Source organism: Vulpes lagopus, chromosome 16 (assembly GCF_018345385.1).
Source record: "Vulpes lagopus strain Blue_001 chromosome 16, ASM1834538v1, whole genome shotgun sequence".
In the NCBI taxonomy this organism is placed as follows: Eukaryota; Metazoa; Chordata; class Mammalia; order Carnivora; family Canidae; genus Vulpes; species Vulpes lagopus.
The window spans coordinates 15,810,882-15,828,685 of NC_054839.1; the positions used below are offsets into that span (position 1 = coordinate 15,810,882).

Sequence of the window (17,804 nt, forward strand, 5' to 3'; positions counted from 1 at the left end):
CCCCCTGCGAGGGCGTCGGGAGCCCTCCCTGGACCTGGCCAGTGTCGCGGGGCAGCTGGGCCCGCCGCAGCACACCGAGGTCGCCGGTCCCTCTGCGCCCCCCCCCCCCCCGCGGGAGCCCCGGGCGCGGGCCCGCAGCCGGGCTTGGCGGGCGATCACAGGCGGGCGGCCCGGGACGCTCGCGCGCGCTCCCCGGGACTCTGGCCGCGGATCACAGGGGCCCGCCTGCCGCCTGGAACGCGATCACAGGCCGCGCCTCCGGGCCCCGCGGCGGGGCGGCCGCGGGCGCGTTCCCACGGGGAGATCCTGGGCTGGGCGAGGGCGAGGGCGAGGGCGAGGGCGAGGGCTCCCCGGACCTCCCATGCCCGGCTCTGGGGCGAGGGCGAGGGCGAGGCCGGTGCTGCGCGGCCCGAAGGCTGCGGGGGGCGCGCCCCGGTGCCCCGGGCGGCCACAGCCCCCTGCTCGGGGCGCGCTGCGGAGGGGCTTTCCGAGTGGTTTCCGAGGAGTCTGCACTCCTAGTTCCCTGGCCCCGAGAAAAGAAAGAACGACGTGCGCGCGGCTCAGAGGGGTCCGATCCTGCCCACGAACCCCGCTGCGAGGAGGCCCAGGTGCTACGTCCAGCCCCCCCCACCCCCACCCCCCACCCCACCCCACCCCACCCCCACCCGCAGGCCTGGACGCTGTGGGCGGGCTCCAGCTGCCGTCCCTGCCGTCCGCGTGTGCGTGTGCGTGTGCGTGTGTGCTGGGGGCCGTCAGGTCCGTTACCCCTACAGGAGGCATAGGGAAGCTGCATCGGGTGTCTGAAGGTAGGGGTTTCCCACTGGGTGGACAAAGGTCACCCGGGACTGTTGGGAGGGAATCGCTGGAGGCGTGTGATCACCAAGCATTACCTGTAAACGCAACCAAAAGGAATGTCTGCAACGCAGGTAGTGCTATTTTTCACATTTACAGAGGGGATGGGACTAATTAAAGAATTATTTTAAAGTGCTACTGAATTCAGGGCAGCAGGCCTCCAGGGGCATTTGCCCCATCAACAGAGCCCAGCGGTGCCACTGTGATTGCGTTGCTCGGTTTCTCTGTGGTTACCTTCTTGGTGTCCCGCCACACCTCCCCCAGTGAGTGAAAGCCTCTTCTAGCTCTTGCGGCCTGGCCAAAGCCAATGGTTCACCCACCGGGCTACAGGTTAGAGGCACCTGGGAAGCTTCTCTGATGCCTCGCAACTCCTGTAACAATCCAATCGGAATCTCTGGAGTGTGGGTTGATTGTGGAGTGGCGTTTGAGAATCACGGGTGCAAACCTTTGGAGGACTCCCATCCCACTGTGTCCATTGACACAGTGATGGGGTCACAGATGGGCAGCGGCGGCGTGAGGCCTAAGCCAATGAGTGGATGATAAGGTGGGTGGCAAGGAGGAAATATGGGGAACCAGAAAAGACATCAGCAAAAACACAGAGTATGAAATGCACTGTATGCAAGAAATTGGAAGAGATTCAGAAGCCAGAACCACGGAGTGTACCTTATGGAAGGTGGTCGATGGTGAGGCGGGAAGCCGTGTTTAAGAGTTTACTATTAAGAGTTCTAGCTAGCACAGCATATGAATTTATTTTACAGGAGGAAAGAGAACAAAAATTATTTTTAAGCCTAAAATTTACATGACAGATTTGGTCCTTGGGAAAAGAATTTTGGTGTCGCTATGGAGTGGGGATCTAAATGGAGAGAGATGAGGGCCCGTGAACTAATCAGATGGGTGCAGTGGCTGGGGAAGAAATGTGTAGGGCTGGGGAGTTATAAGACATTCCAAAAACAACGGGTTCCCTTGCCACACAAAGGAATGTGATCTTGGTATAGAATTCTTCTCTTCTTCATAGAGGCTAATAATGTTTTCTAAGGCAGAGGCACAGAAGGAGGGACAGAAATTTTCCAAACTTTGTTAAATCTACAGGACAACATGAAAAATTATAACCCATTGGCAGAACATACCAGGAGCTCAAAAAAATTACCAATTAAATTGCAAGACATTTCATTTATATGCTTTGTAAAAGTGGATTTATTAAGGTAAACTTTATATAACATAAAATTCACCAATTTTAAATGTGTAGTTTCACGGGTTTTGAAATGTATGTAGTCATGTAACCAAGACCATAATCAACACATTTAACATTTCCATCACCCCCAAAAGTTATCTGTACCCCTTGGAAGTCAAGCCCCTTCATATACCTCTGGCTCTTGGAAACCACTGATCAGGTTTCTATCCCTACAGTGTTGCTTTTCTAGAATATCATACAAATGGAATCATACATTGTCTGGCCTTTGAACCTGGCTTCCTTCACTTAGCAGAATGCTTCTGAAAGGCATCCACGATATTGCACCTATTGGTAGCTAGTTCTTCCTTATGGCTGGGTAATATTCCACTGTATGGACCTGTCACCATCTGTTTAGTCATTCACCAGTTGATGGACGTCTGGGTTGTGTAGTGGGTTCAAGATACATCTGCATCCTATTCCCCAGAATCTGTGAAAACTACCTCATGTGGCCAAAGATGTGAATGAAGTTAAGGATCAAGGGGAGGACTTTGTCCTGGGTTATCTGGGTGGGCTCTAAGTACCATCTCCTGTATCCTCATGACAGAGAGGCAGAGGAAGTTTAGAGATAGACCTGTGGAAGAGACCAGAGAGAGACGCAGCCACAAGCCAGTGAATGCCAGTAGCCACCAGAAGCCAGAAGAGGAAAGATTCTCTGCTAGAGCCTCCAGAGGGACAGCCATCCTGTCTGCACCTTGATTTTGGACTTCTGGCCTCCAGATATGTAAGAGAAGAAAGTTCTGTCATGTTAAGCAATGCATGAGAATTCCAGCTTCTCCACATTCTCACCAACACCTAGTAGTGTCACTTTTTTTTTTAAATACAAGTCTAGACTTGAGGTCTAGCATATAGTAATGTCAATTTTTAAAAATTTAGCCATTCTAATAGGCCTGTGGTAGTGTCTCATTTGGTTTTAATTTGCATGTTTTTCCTGGCTAGCGATGTTGAACATCTTTGCATCTATTTATTTCTTTGGTGAGAGATCTGTTCAAATCTTTTGCTCATTTTTTTTGTTTTTTGTTTTTGTTTTTTTGTTTGTTTTTAAGTAGGCTCCATGCCCAGTGTAGAGCCCAACACAGGCCTCGAACTCATTACCATGAGAGCAAGACCTGAGCCGAGATCAAGAGTCAGGCGTTTAACCGACTGAACCACCCAGGTGCCCGTCTTTTGCTTGATTTTTACTGAATTGTCTTTTTATTAGTGATACTTTATATGCCTTTAATATACACTATACAGACAATAACATACACAGATACAACTTTATATTACTGAACTATATAACAAACTACGGAAAGAATAAAATAAACATCTTCCAGTCTATACTTTGTATTATATTATACTGAATAGACTTTTAATGAACTCTATTTTATGTCTCTTTATCGGGTATTAACATTTGGAACAATGGGACTGAGTCAGAACTTCCTATCAGGTGCAACATCAAGTCAATTCATTTATTTTGTTTTTGTTGGAGCACAGAGGGTGTTGTAGCAAAGGGAAGGAGAACACAAATTGCATGTTTTGCAATATTTGGGTATCTTTGCAATGGGCTGCTCCAAAAATCATTAATTATTTCATCTTGGAGAGCTCACCTTCCAGTTTTTCAAGATCCAGAGGCTTGAAATTAGTCACCTTCATTCTGAGCTGTTCAACTTCTTGTTCAGAGCCCAAAGATCAGCTTTTTGTTAAAACTGCCATCTCTCAAAAACAAAAACAAAAACAAACAAAAAAAAAAAACAAGAAAAAAAAAACCAAAACCAAAAAAACAAAACTGCCATCTCTCAGATGCATCTATGAGAAAAGTTGAGTGATATGAATGTTCTGACATATAATGAGCATTGAATACTGTCACAAATATGTGCTGAGATTATCGGATTCCTACTACGCTGCTTAATTATTGAATAGACAGCGTGCTGCAGTGAATAAGCAAAAGTGCCTGTAGACCCACAAGCATCATAATGTGCTTCAGGTGACCTTGCTTTCTGGTCTCCCCAGGTGTGTTGTGTCATTTTAAAAGGTAGATTATTGGGGTACCTGGGTGGCTTAGTGGTTGAGTGTCTGCCTTTGGCTCAGGGTGAGATCCCGGGGTCGTGGGATCTAGTCCTGCACTGGGTTACTGGTGAGGAGCCTGCTTCTTCCTCTGCCTATGTCTCTGCCTCTCTCTCTCTCTCTCTCTCTCTCTCTGTGTCTCTCTCATGAATAAATACATAAAATCCTTAGAAAAATAAAAAAAATTAAAAATAAAGAGTGCACATCAGCACAGGTATGAAGTATGAACCCTACACTTAAGTAGAGCTGTGCAGTCCTAGAGGGAGAAAAGCTGGTTCCATGCCCTCACCTTCCATGAATGGTCTGTACATGACCTCCTCAGATCCAAACAAAAAGGAACACTTGGGGATCCCCATCCAGGAGATGTGGCCCTCTCGAGGCCGTGTTGGTTGGCTGGCACTGTGGATCCTTTTCTGGGCTTCACCGGGACTTCCTGAAGGAAGGCCAGAGCAGCAGGTAGCTCTCTCTTCTCTTCCATTTCCCATCTTTAGGAACAGGAAAATCCCCACTGGTCACAAAAAAGGCTGGAAGACCCCTGGTCTGGATAAATTTAAGGGCATTCATTTCAATCTTCTGATTCAGTTTTACATACCACATAACTCTCAATACAGGTGACATTTTGGTTAGAGAAGAGAGGGAGAGAAAAGGGAAAGAAATATAGAAATATCAATAAAGACATCAGAGAGATAAAAACAAAATGACTTTGCTCCATGGTTCTGTCTCCCCCTCCTCTTATCTCCCTTTTTCTGTGGGAGGCAGCACTCTAAGATGTTCCCCAAATTCCTGGCCCCTGGTGTAAACACATATTTTCCTAGTTAGTCAATGAAACACCAATCTAGTTATTGCTGTGAGGGGATTTTGCAGATGTAATTAATCCCAAATCAGTTGACTTTAAGGTAGGGAGATTAATAGGTTGGCCCGACCTCAGCGTCTGGAAGTCAGAAAGTCAGAAGAAATGGGGGCATGACACAGACGACCTGAGCCGAAGGCAGACGTTCAACCGCTGAGCCACCCAGGTGCCCCAGTTTCTGTCTCTTTCTGTATCTCATCTGTGTTTTTGTCCAGAACCCTTGCCTGGAAGATCAGAAGTTTTACAATTAGTTAATCCCTAAATTTGTTACCTTTTCGGAAATTGGTTTAAAAAGCTTAAAATCCACATTGTTATTTTGCAACTTTAGTTATGGTTTTGGGGGCCTCCAATTTTGCCTTGTTATTAGGAGGACATAAAACCAAATCCCTCTCTCCATTCTTATTTTAGCTCTCCTTCCTGTCCACTAAATAGCCTTTAATGGCAAATTTATCAAAGTCTAGGATAATTTGATTTGGCTACTCAGTGGAACACAGCATATTATTTCAGCTACTGTGGAAAAGGACAAGTGGCCATGAAATGAGGGAAAGTGGCCTGTTTCCAGTGGCTAGCAAACCACGGAGAGGAAGTGCTACTTACTTTTACAAGCCACTTTGTAGGAACGCTTTTATGTAGGAAATAGTATGACAGAAAATCAAGTACAAGCTGTGACTTTGATTAAAACTATTTTAGCGTGGACACACCTGTTCTGTGACCATGAGCAAATTACTCAGATTTAGTTAACATTGGATTATAACCTTAATTTCTAGGGTGGTTATGGTGATTAAATAAGATCATGTGTGGGTAGCCTGAGTGGCTCAGTGGTTGAGCATCTCCCTTTGGCTCAGGTTGTGATCCCCAAGTCCTGGGATCAAGTCCCCTATCAGGCTTTCCTTAGGGAGCCGGCTTCTCCCTCTGCCTGTGTCTCTGCCTCTCTGTCTCTGTGTCTCTCATGAATAAATAAATACAATCTTAAAAAAAATGTATAGCCTACAGTAGTTGCTCAATAAATGATAGATTATCAAAGTTTAGACATTTTAAAGCTATTTATATATTGTCCTCAGCCTTATTGGCTCATCACCATCACCTTTGGAACTTGAAGGATCTGAACAGTTTCTCAGATCTCCTGGATCTGAATCCCCAAGTGCGTGGCCCAGGCATCTTGACTTTTTAAGGGCTGCTCAGGTCAAAGCCATTTTGTCGGTGGTGCTATTTATAGGCTAGCCCACCAGCACTACATTTTCTGATGAGACAGAGCTCTGTTGGCAAAAGGAGGAACTGGAAATGATTCTGATCCCAGGAGTTTAATTTTCTTTTTATACTGGGGTTGTTTGAGAGCTAGTCATGATAAAGAAACCAAGTTTCATGGAAATATGGCTGATTCTAGGGCTGGGGCAGGGAATGTACAACATGAGCCTGGAGCATCTGGAAATAGCAAGAAAGTAAGGAAACGCTCAAAAACAAGCAATGGGGCCATGTAGAAGAGACACAAGAGCCAACCTGGAGTTGCTCTCAATGGCCAAAACTGGAACAATTTGAATGATAATATAAATGTTGGATTTTAATCTAAAGTATAAAATAAATATCCAGGAATCTATATTGATATGAAAGAATAATTGAATGATTAATAGGGAGAAGATGTAAATGTACCACACAGAAGAATCCCAGATAATTGATGTAGATATCGTCCCTTAAGGAGAGGGAGCTTAACTCTCCACTCCTTGAGTGTGGGCTGTGCTTAGTGATTAAATATAGTGGGGTGTCCTGAATGGGTCCTGGAGCAGGAAAGGGACATTAGAAAAAAATGTTGATTCCTTAGTTGTGACAAGTGTACCATAAGAAGGTAAGATTAAAATAGAGGGAACTGGGTCTGTGTGACTTTTCTGTAAGTCTAAAACTGTACTAAAGTAAAATGTTTATTTAAAAGTCACCTGGTAATGAGAATAATGTGTTCATCATATAAAGCCTGAGGCTATAAGAAAATATAGCTGCCATGAGAAAAATCAGGCCACGGTCAACTAAATTTTAGCATCAGTTTGATGTAAAATACAGACTATTTTTATTGTTTTATCAGAAGTTCTACCTTTTTAGAAACACAATCCAATTCAATGTTTATTTTACAGGAATTGGTTAGTTTTATCAATAAATACTTGTTAGCTTTTACCATACATTACTCAGTTTCTGGGTTTTCATTGTTTCTGGCCTCACGCCTTCATCTTGGGTTGATTTTTTTTCTTCTTCTTCTTCTTTGATTTTATTTATTTATTCACGAGAGACACAGAGAGAGGCAGAGACATAGAGGGAGAAGCAGGCTCCCTGTGGGGAACCTGATATGGGACTCGAACCCAGGACTCTGGGATCATGCCCTGAGCCAAGGCAGACACTCAACCACTGAGCCACCCAGGTATCCCTATTTTTCTTCTTGTAAAGTATATTTTGTATATTCTTTTATTGAGGATGCTGGGGTAGTGTTATGAACTGAGTGCATGTGTTCCTCCAGAATTCATTGAAGCCCTAACTCCCAATGTGATGCTATCAGGAGGTGGGGCCACCTTTAGATGAGGGCTTGAGGAGTCCTCATGATGGGATTAGTGTCCATATAAGAAGAGACCAGGGAATTTCCTGTCTCTTCCTGCTGCGTGAGTCCATGGCAGGAAGAGGGCCATCTGCAAGCCAAGAAAGAGGGTACTTATCAGGAACTGAACCAGCTGGCTGCAGGGAGCCTGCTTCTCTCTCTGCTTGTGTCTCTGCACCTCTCTTTCTCTCTCTCTCTCTCTCTCTGTGTGTGTGTGTGTCTCTCTCATGAATAAATACATAAAATCTTATAAAAAAATTTTTTTTAAAGTAATCTCTATACTTAACCTGGGGCACAAACTCATGATCCCAAGATCAAGAGTCACAGGCTCTACCAACCAAGTCACTCAGGTGCCCCTCAGCTGGCATATTGATCTTGACCTTCCTAGCATCCAGAACTGTGAGAAATAAATGTTTTGTTTAAGCCACCGGTTTATAGTATCTTGTTGTAAACAAACGGATTTAGACAGGTAGTAAACTTTCTTAGTTATTGTATATCTGGGGGAAAGAGAATTTTGCCCATCCCCTTCCCACCCCCACATCATCTCCACCAATGTTGATGATAATTCATCTAGGTATAATATTATATATGGCAATTATTTCCCTTTATCATTTAGGAAATATTACTTTGTCATTGTCACCTGGCATCTAGTCTGCTTGGTGAGAAGTCCATGTTAAGTTTAATTGCTTTTATTTGTGAGTAATCTGCCTCTTCTTCATAACTTTTGTGATTTTAATTTTTGATGATATATCATTATGTTATGATATTTTAAATTTAATTTGCTATTATTTTCATTATGAAAAGTACCCTCCCTAATCCTCATTCCCTATTTCACCCATCTCCCCCACCCACCTCTACTCTGGTAACCATCAGTTTGTTTTCTATAGTTAAGAGTCTGTTTCTTGGTTTGTCTGTTTCACTGTTTTTTTCCCCTTTGCTTATTTGTTTGCTTCTTAAATTCCACATATGAGTGAAATCATATGGCATTTGTCTTTCTCTGATTGACTTATTTCACTTAGCATTCTACCCTCTAGCTCCATCCATGTTCTTGCAAATGGCAAGATATCATTCTTTTTTATGGCTGAATAATATGCTAATATATATAAATATATTAATATATTGAGATATTAATAAGATATTATTAGATCTATTGATAGAATAATATGCTAATATATATCAATATATTAATATATTGATATATGTATATATATATCAATCACATCTTCTTTATCCATTCATCTATTGATAGATACTTAAGTTGTTTCCATAGTTTGACTACTGGAAATAATGATACAATAAATATAGGGCAGCATGTGTCCTTTTGAATTAGTCTTTTTAGATTTTTTGGTAAATACCCAGTAGGGCAAATACTGGATTGTAGGGTAGTTCTATTTTTAACTTTTTGAGGAAAATCCATACTGTTTTCCACAGTGGTTGCACTAAGTTTGCATCCCAACAACAGTGAGAGTGTTCCTTTTTCTCCACATCCTCACCAACACTTGTTGTTTCTTGTGTTGTTGATTTTAGCCATTCTGACAGCTATAATATAATATCTCATTGTAGTTTTGATTTGCACTTCCCTGATGATGAGTAATGTTGAGCATCCTTTCATGTGCCTGTTGGTCATCTGTGTGCCTTCTTTGGAAAAATGTCTTCATGTCTTCTGCCTATTTTTAATTGAATTATTTGATTTTTGGGTGTTGAGTTGTATCCGTTCTTTATATATTTTGGATACTAACCCTTTACCAGATATGTCTTTTGCAAATATCTTCTCCCATTCAGCAGGTTGCCTTTTAGTTTTGATTGTTTCCTTTGCTGTGCAGAAACTTTTTATTTTGATGTAGTTCCAACAGTTTATTTTTGCTTTTATTTCTCTTGGCCTCAGGAGACATATCTAGAAAAATGTTGCTATGGCTCATGTCAGAGAAAAATAACTGCCCATGCTCTCTTCATGGATTTTTGTGGTTTCAGGTCTCACATTTACATCTTTAATCCATTTTGAGTTTATTCTTCTGTATGGTGAAATAAAATGGCCCAGTTTCACGTTAGGAAATTTTAAAATGTGGATTCAAGTCAGTTGAAGTTAAAGTCACAGTGAGCAGTCTTCACAGTAGACCAACCATATCTTAAGATCTGTGAATGATTTTGATATCTGTGGTGGGGATTTTCCATTTGACACTTTCATTTTCATACATTCTCTCTTCTTCTCTGTCCAGCTTGGAAAGAAGCATACTTGGGCCGCCTTGAGAGCTGACCTCCAGTTCGTTTGACCGATGGAAGACATCATCTGGAGACAGAGGGACCAGAAAGGCAGGAAATGGAGGAATAGCTTCCTTTTCCTGACCTTCTTCAGGGAAGCATGTCTGGTAGTACTTGTGTCCCCCCATGATGATAGCTCTTCTTACCCACTCCAGCTCCACTGGGTGCAAACACTACCTCCTCCCTTGTACCAGCCATGTGGTTGTGACAGCTTTCCATTGTCATGGGATTGCCCAATGCCAGCATCTTTGTAGAATCTGCCTTTCTTATCATGGGGATATGGTGGGCTGGAAGCAAAGATTTTCTCCACCACCACAACCACCCCACTCCCTCATAGCTTTAAAAATGTAAGATATATATATATATTTTTTCATTAGTTCATTCATTTGCTCACTCATTCATTCATGAGCATGGTGCAAGGCACTGCTACAGACTCAGGGACAGACATAAAGCATGTCACACAGGCCCCATATATCTTATCCTCTTCTATCTTGTCACTCCCTTCATACTAGCCAGTGTCCTGGTAACAGCATGGTGTCTGTTGTCTTCTTACCTTACTTTACTGATGATTCTTAACTGACACTTCTTATCTTAATGCTGTGCCTCCTTCTTTATTTAGCCAATTCTTTATAGCTTTCAAAATTCATTTAAGCAATATTTCTTCCTGGAAGCCTTCACTGATTCTCTGGTCTTCCTCATATTTCCCTGTTTCATGATTATTCTCAGAGTACTTGGTATAAAATATACCAGATACTATGCTAGATGCCTTACATGGATTGTTTCATGAATCTTCAATACAACCACATGAAGGTGATATTATATCCCCACATCACAGATTAGGAAACAAAACCTGAGCTTATTTAATGCCAGGTTCAATTTCATAGAACCAGTAAGTAGTGGAGCTGGAATTCTAACCCAGGCAACATGACCTCAATGACCATTGTGTAAAACCTCTTCACATTTAGCGAAACTAACAATTTGTCACAAAATTTTTTTATACTTGTTTCCACCACACAGTTATAATCTAGGGACATTATTTTACTCATCCATGCTTTTCTGGTGACTACCACAGTGTTAGGGAGGGAATGAAATCAGTCTCAATCAAAAGCTGCAGAAAGACTCTGTATTCCCTAATGCTTATACTTGCTATGGAGAAATTTACAAGGTGGCGAGGGCCGGGAGTGGCTTACATTCCAGAACCAACCTTTAAAAAGTTACAAATGTGGACACCTGGGTGGTTCAGTGGGTTAAGCATCTGCTTTCAGCTCTGGTCATAATCTCAGGGTCCTGGGATAGGACCCCCCCCCCCCCGCCACATTGGGCTTCGTGTTCAGTGGGGAGCCTGCTTCTCCTTCTCTCTCGGCCTGGTGCTCCCCCTGCTTGTGCTCTCTGTCAAATAAATAAACAAACGAATGAATGAATTAATCTTTAAAATATAAAAGTTACAAATGCTAAAATATGCTCAAAGAACTTTCAACTTTTCCAATAAAACATTTTCTTTCCTTTGGATTTTTGCAGCAAAGCTAAAGTTGTACGTGAAATAATATAAGAAATGACCAGTGCTTATACCATTACTTTTACATCTTGTTATCCCCAGAACCAGATGTTGAACATTTAGATAATCCTGTAACATTTAATGGAATAGTAATCATGGTGATAGAATGAATGATGGGAAGGTGGAGTTTTGGGATCCTGGGCATCTTCATGAGTCCTGTCTTACTGATAAAAGCCATTCTGGCACATTGGGGCCACATGGGTCTTTTGGAGTAGCCTCCTGTTTCTCATTCAAGGACAAGACATAGGTATATATGGACATTTCTTATTATAATATATGAAGGACCTTTGGATTACTCTAATTCTTTGTAGGGCATGGGCTTTAGTAGAATGTACACCTGGCTTTGAATTTCAGATCTACAGTTTACTAATGTGACTTTGAGCAAGTTACTTAGCTTCTGTGAGATACAATTTCCTCATCTGCAAACTAGAGATATCCCCTAAATCTGTGACTATCAACTATCTGGTATGCATTAATATGGCCAGCCAGCTATTAGAAAATAGTAAAATTCTTCTGGATCAGTTTATTATGAGTCTCTCTGTCTCAAGCCCTCTGTTCTTTCCTACCACCCAGCTGTCCTGATCTCTCCCATAAGACCCCCCTTCTCCATAAGACCCCTCTTCTCCAGAATCCCTCCTGACCCAGTAAATAAGGGGTTAATGCTTGGCACAAGATGGATCTCTGGGATCCTGTTCCAAGTCGATGGGGGCCTTCCCACACTTGTTCTGATTCACAGGTGACTGTAAATATTTTGACTATCCTCCCACCTTCACAGGATTGTTGAGTAGATAAAATGTTTTACCATTTATACAGCTCTTTGTACAGTTCCTAGCTCTTAGTAAATACACAAGGCATGACATTTATAGTGGAGGTCTATTTTCTATTCTGGTCTGACATCCATTGCCTCTTCTTCTGGACAGACCATATTTTCACATTTTCCGTGCATAACCACCCAGGATAAGGGATAGCAATAGCATATGAACATGCCTGGCCAATCAGAACATTTCATCTCTCCTACCCACAATGATGCGCACAGAAATGGGGACACAACCCAAAGTGGGTTCAAGGAGTCATGCTTAGCTTATACTCCTTAGAGCAACACATGAAGAGGAATTTGGAGTGGTTGCCAAGTATTCTCTAGAGTCTCTTCCAACTCTAAGAATTTATGTTAGAGAATACCCAGCTGATGTTAATAAGAGTCTTATTCAACATTCAGAAATGAGAGACAGGCTGCAACCTGAGTAGTAGGAGTACCTGTTTCCAGCAAAGCCTGTGTGCGATTCTGAATTTTTCAGGAACATTAATGCATTTCCCATTCCCTTTTTTGTTGTTGTTGTTTAAATAAATATAAGTGGGTATTTTTACATTCACTGAATGAGTCATATAGCAGTGGCTTAAGATTATGATTATTTGGCAAACATAGAGTAAGTACCTACCCTGTGCCATTTTTCTGGTTTCTGTTTTCATCCTCTGTGAACCTTGGTTCTCTTCATCCAGTCATCACATCTAGTGGCTGGCTTCATGGAAGATGAGGATGTTGATGCCTGTCCTTTGTGGATGCTTTGCTTCCTTTCAAGATTCCCAAAGAAAGATCTTCCTACTCTATTTTTTGTTACTTATTCAAGCTCCATCAATGAGTTAATGGTGTATCCTACATGGAGATTGTGAAGTCCCCTAAGGCAAAAGCCACATTTTATAAATATTTGTTGATCTCTGTAAGCAATGTGTTTCCCTCAAAAGAGTGAGTAATAGATTTTGGCTAACCCTCTTTAAAGTCACGTGAAGTGGAGAAATACCCATCATTTGTGATGAAGTAAGACTGTAACTACACAAATTTGCCCAGTTGACCAGTGACTTCTGGGCACTTCGAGCCTGATGCTTTAACAGTCATTCAGAACACTTTGTAGATATCTGATTCAGTAATAAATTTGGCCAAAATCACTCATCTCTGAAATGTCAGTTTCCTTGGCTTTTGGCTTTCCTAACAACTAAATCAGGTCAAGTAGGTAGCATTCCAGTTCTGCAATGGTCCAAATGACCCAAATCAACTGACTGTGGGAAATGTACTTATTATGTGACTAAATGGAAAATTATTATGTGTTCCCTTTTTTTCAGGCCACACCCTCTACCCATTGAGCATTTGAGGACAGAGTAATAATGCAGATTCTCTTGGCAAGCCTCTACTTGTACTTTCTGGAACTGTTCTTCCCAACCATTCAGATAGGTGAGAACTGCCCTCTCGGCACATCCAGAGGGGAAATATTTTAAAATGTCCCCGCTGAATCCTTTCTGGAAAAAATGAAGTTGCACAATTCTTTCAGAAGAGAGTGCCCTAGGGAGCTATTGTTTTTTAGGAGTCTACTCAAATTGCACTAGGGAATAACTTGTATGATTACCACACAGTATCCTTGGTCCATCTAGGTAGAGAACAGATCCATGACTCATTATTCAGGAGCTTTGCATATTCCACAGAAGGGCCCCCTCAGGGAGTCTTCTGTTTGATAAGACCCCAACTCAGACATCTGATTTGATGACAACTTATTCCTATCAGTTTAATATTCCGCAAAAGAGACTTCAGCTTGGAAAATACTCAGATTACTTGGCAACCACACCAAATTTCTTTTCCTATGTCTTCCTAACGTGTGTAGATCACACAGATAAAAGTAAATCTTAAGAGCAGTCTTGAGTAGCCCTTGGTTCTCTATGGAAAATATGCAAATAGACTCTTCTATCATACAAAAGAGCAAACCAGGGCAGCCCGGGTGGCTCAGCAGTTTAGAGCCACCTTCAGTCCAGGGCCTGGTCCTGGACATCCGGGATCGAGTCCCACATCAGGCTCCCTGCATGGAGCCTGCTTCTCCCTCTGCCTCTCATGAATAAATGAATTTTTTTTTTTTTAAAAAGAGCAAACCAAAAACATTACCCATAATAAGTTTTTTTTTTTTTCAGACAAATCTGAATACTGGCAATTTCTCAGCTGAAGAGTGTAAGGTGAGAAAAATCATAATGAAATATCAAGTAAAAAAGAACCCAATAGAGTCAGAGTTAAAAGCACGTGGGAACTGCACCGACAAATGCAGAACACAAAATAAGATATTCCACATGGACATTTGAAGTATATCAACATAGGTATCTAAATGCCTTAATTACTGTGTTCAAAGGAGCAAATACTAAGGTGTTACAATGGTCTCTCAAATATTTACTTTGGAGATAATTTTTCCATGCCAGCTTTTAACCTTAGGCAGTTTTTTTTAGAGGAAAAAAATCAGATGAAATCCACCCAGCCACTTCTAATTATGCAAAAGAAGAAAATAAGATGCCTTTCTTAATATAAAGAAGAAACATTGCAATTGACTCTGTGTTCCTTTGATGCAACTGATGTCTTTCATTCTGTCTTACTGTGTGAAGTTTTTGGTGATGGAGTTTTGATACGTAACTTTCTATATATAAAGGTTTACCAAATCTCTCTCTTGGGGTACCTGAGTGGCTCAGTTGGTTAAGCATCTGACTCTTGATCTCCGCTCAGGTCTTAATCTCAGGGTCATGAGTTCAAGACCCTTGTGGAGCCTACTTAAAAAGAAAAAAGAATCTCTCTCTTCAAGAAGCACCTTAGTTGGTTGACCTTGGTTGACTCAAAGACTCAGAGAAAGTCTGCAGATCTACAGAATAAGCTCATTCATCCATTATTCATTCATTCCTATATAGAGAACTTAAATTTTTTAAAAGATTTACTTATTTATTCATGAGAGACATAGAGAGAGAGGCAGAGACATAGGCAGAGTGAGAAGCAGGCTCCCTGCTGGGAGCCTGATGTGGGACTTGATCCCAGGATCCCCAGATCATGACCTGAGCCAACAGCAGACACTCAACCACTGAGCCACTCAGGTGCACCTAGAACTTAAATTGATAAGCCAATGAGCTGATAATCTAAGTCACTCATTTTGCAGTTTCCAAAGACTTGGTGGATAAATGTAAAACAGGAATTGGGGAGTATTTGGGTAGCTCAGTTGGTTAAGTATCTGCCCTTGGCTTGGGTCATGGTCCCAGGGTCCTAGGATGGAGCCCCGCATCAGGGTCCCTGCTCAGTGGGGAGTCTGCTTCTCCCTCTACCTCTGTACTCTCTCTCTCAAATAGATAGATAGATGATAGATAGATAGATAGATAGATAGATAGATAGATAGAATCATTAAAAATAAAATAAAACAGGAATTGGGTTTTTATACTGGAAGATTTCAGGGTAACTTCTGATCACTGAATAGAACTGACCTATTTCAGAGTACTTCCAAGGAAAATGATAGACAGCATAGAAGACGGCACAGGTTTGGTAACGCACCCCAGCATTCCATAATGCTGGCTGTACAAGAGGTTACCTGAGGAGCTTTCAGAAAAGCTAGACAACCCTTCACCCCCACAGAATATGGCTTTAATGGTTCAGGGATGAACTGGGCATCAATCATTTCTAAAAAGCTCTCCTGTGAGAGTTCTGCTGTGTGGTCAGGATTTAGAACCACTGACCGAAGTACCATTTAGAACATTCAATAATGGAGCAAAATTGGTAGATCTAATTCCAAGAATCCACTTACTAAAGACATTTCAATGGGACTTTCAGGATTTGGGATATGTTAAAATCTCTGTGGAGATTTTATGGGAGGCAGGAAAGCCTAGGTTTGATGACTGGTTCTACCTCAAACTGCACTGCATTTCAACAAGATACTTCCTTAAGCCTGTATTACCTGAAAAATACTTCACAGGGTTTTGTTTTGTTTTGTTTTAGGAAATCAAATAGTCAACATAGTATCTAGCCTGGAACCTAGATCTTAGCAAGTATGGGAGGTTGAAAAATGATTGTCCCAAAAGATATCTATGTCCAATTCCTAGACTCTGAGAATGTTACCTGAAAAAAGGATCTTTTTTGATGTGATTCAGGACCTGGAGATGAGATCATCCTGGATTATCGAGATATGCCCTACATCCTATGCTGAGGGTCCTCATAAGAGAGGTAGAGAGAGGTTTGAGACAGATGCACAGACGAGAAGACACCCACGGGGAGAAGGCCATGTGAAGACAGAGGCAAGATTGGGGCAATGTGGTCACAAGCTAAGGAATACCATGGACTGCTCCAGCAACCAGAAAGAAGCAAGGGAAGTCATGGACCCGATTCTATCTGCAGAAGGAACCAACCCTAGCAAATGAGTATGGTAGAAATTCAATGAATGCTGGCTCACTTCATGATCAGGACAGAACAAGAAGCTCTGGAAAAGAAGCATTTGGAATCATTTTCAAGTGGATGTCAAGCCCTTCTATGGAGAGTCTAAAGATTTTTCTAGGGCAGAATAAACACTCAAACACAGAGAAAAACAAACCAGGGGTGCCAGTAGTCCTTCTCTGGGCTTTCTTTCCCAGGGAGACCAGGATGGGCTTCGGAGGCATGACCCCCAACAAAATACCTATGTGTGCCCACCAGAGGGGCTAAAGGCTGAGTATGCCAAGTGATGGCAAGGATGTGGAATCAGCAGAACTCTCACACACTGCTATGGGTACAGAAAATGGAAAACAGTATTTTCTTCAAATGGCAAATATACACCTAACATGTTACCTAGCCATGCCACGCCTAGGCATTTACCCAAGAGAAATGAAAACATATGTCCACACAAAGATTTGCACTGAATTTTCCTAGCAGCTTCATTGTAACACCCCCCCGCCAATAGAAACAGATCCAAAGCCCATCAACAGGTGAATAAACAATGAAATACTGATCATTAATGAAAAGAAACCATTTACTGATGCCTTTAACAATGTGGATGAATATCAAAACCATTATTTTGAGTTTAATAAACCAGATACAAAAGAGTATCTCCTGTATTATTCCACTGATAGAAATGTTTTGAAAATAAAAGATGTCTATAATGGCAGAATGCAGATGAATGGTTGCCCAGAGAAAGAAGGAGGGGTGTGGGGGGAGCCAGGAGGGATGGGAAGCAAAGAGGCACAAAGCAACTTTTGGAGTGATGGAAACATTAGTGCCTTCTTAGTGGTTGGGATTTCATGAATCTACAAATTTGTTAAAACTCTTCAAAGTGTGTATTTTAAAAATGTGCAATTCATTGCTTGTGAACTATGTCTCAAAGTTGTTAGAAGGGAAATATTAGTATCCACCTCTGGGAGAGCAAGTAGGCCAATTGAAAGGCCATTGGGAATCCAACCCTTGATGCCTGAAAGGCATGATAGAAGAAAAGGTGTTCTGGATTCAGTGTAAGCAGAGGGACAGTGAAAGTTGACATGTTTTAGAATGTTCCACAATCACAATTTAAATGAATAACGAATCAGTGTGAAGAAGCGCAGGATTTTTCCCATTTCAATTAGGCCCTCAAATTTCAGTGTCAGGAGGCTTCCTGTGTGTTGCTCAAGTCTGCTCCCTGTTGCTTGGAGAGGATGCTAGTGA

General features: G+C 42.0%; 1 long non-coding RNA gene across 2 annotated transcripts; it reads left to right on the top strand.

Moving 5' to 3' along the window:
• Positions 1-288: 288 nt before the first annotated feature.
• LOC121477029 lies at positions 289-17,207 on the top strand. 2 transcript variants are annotated; one of them, XR_005984074.1, is made up of 7 exons: positions 289-608; positions 2,628-2,804; positions 3,127-3,236; positions 9,765-9,914; positions 13,478-13,586; positions 14,312-14,353; positions 16,289-17,207. It is a non-coding gene; the product is annotated as an uncharacterized LOC121477029 (long non-coding RNA). The 2 variants fall into 2 exon arrangements; XR_005984075.1 differs by having other exon boundaries at positions 3,130-3,236.
• Positions 17,208-17,804: the final 597 nt, after the last annotated feature.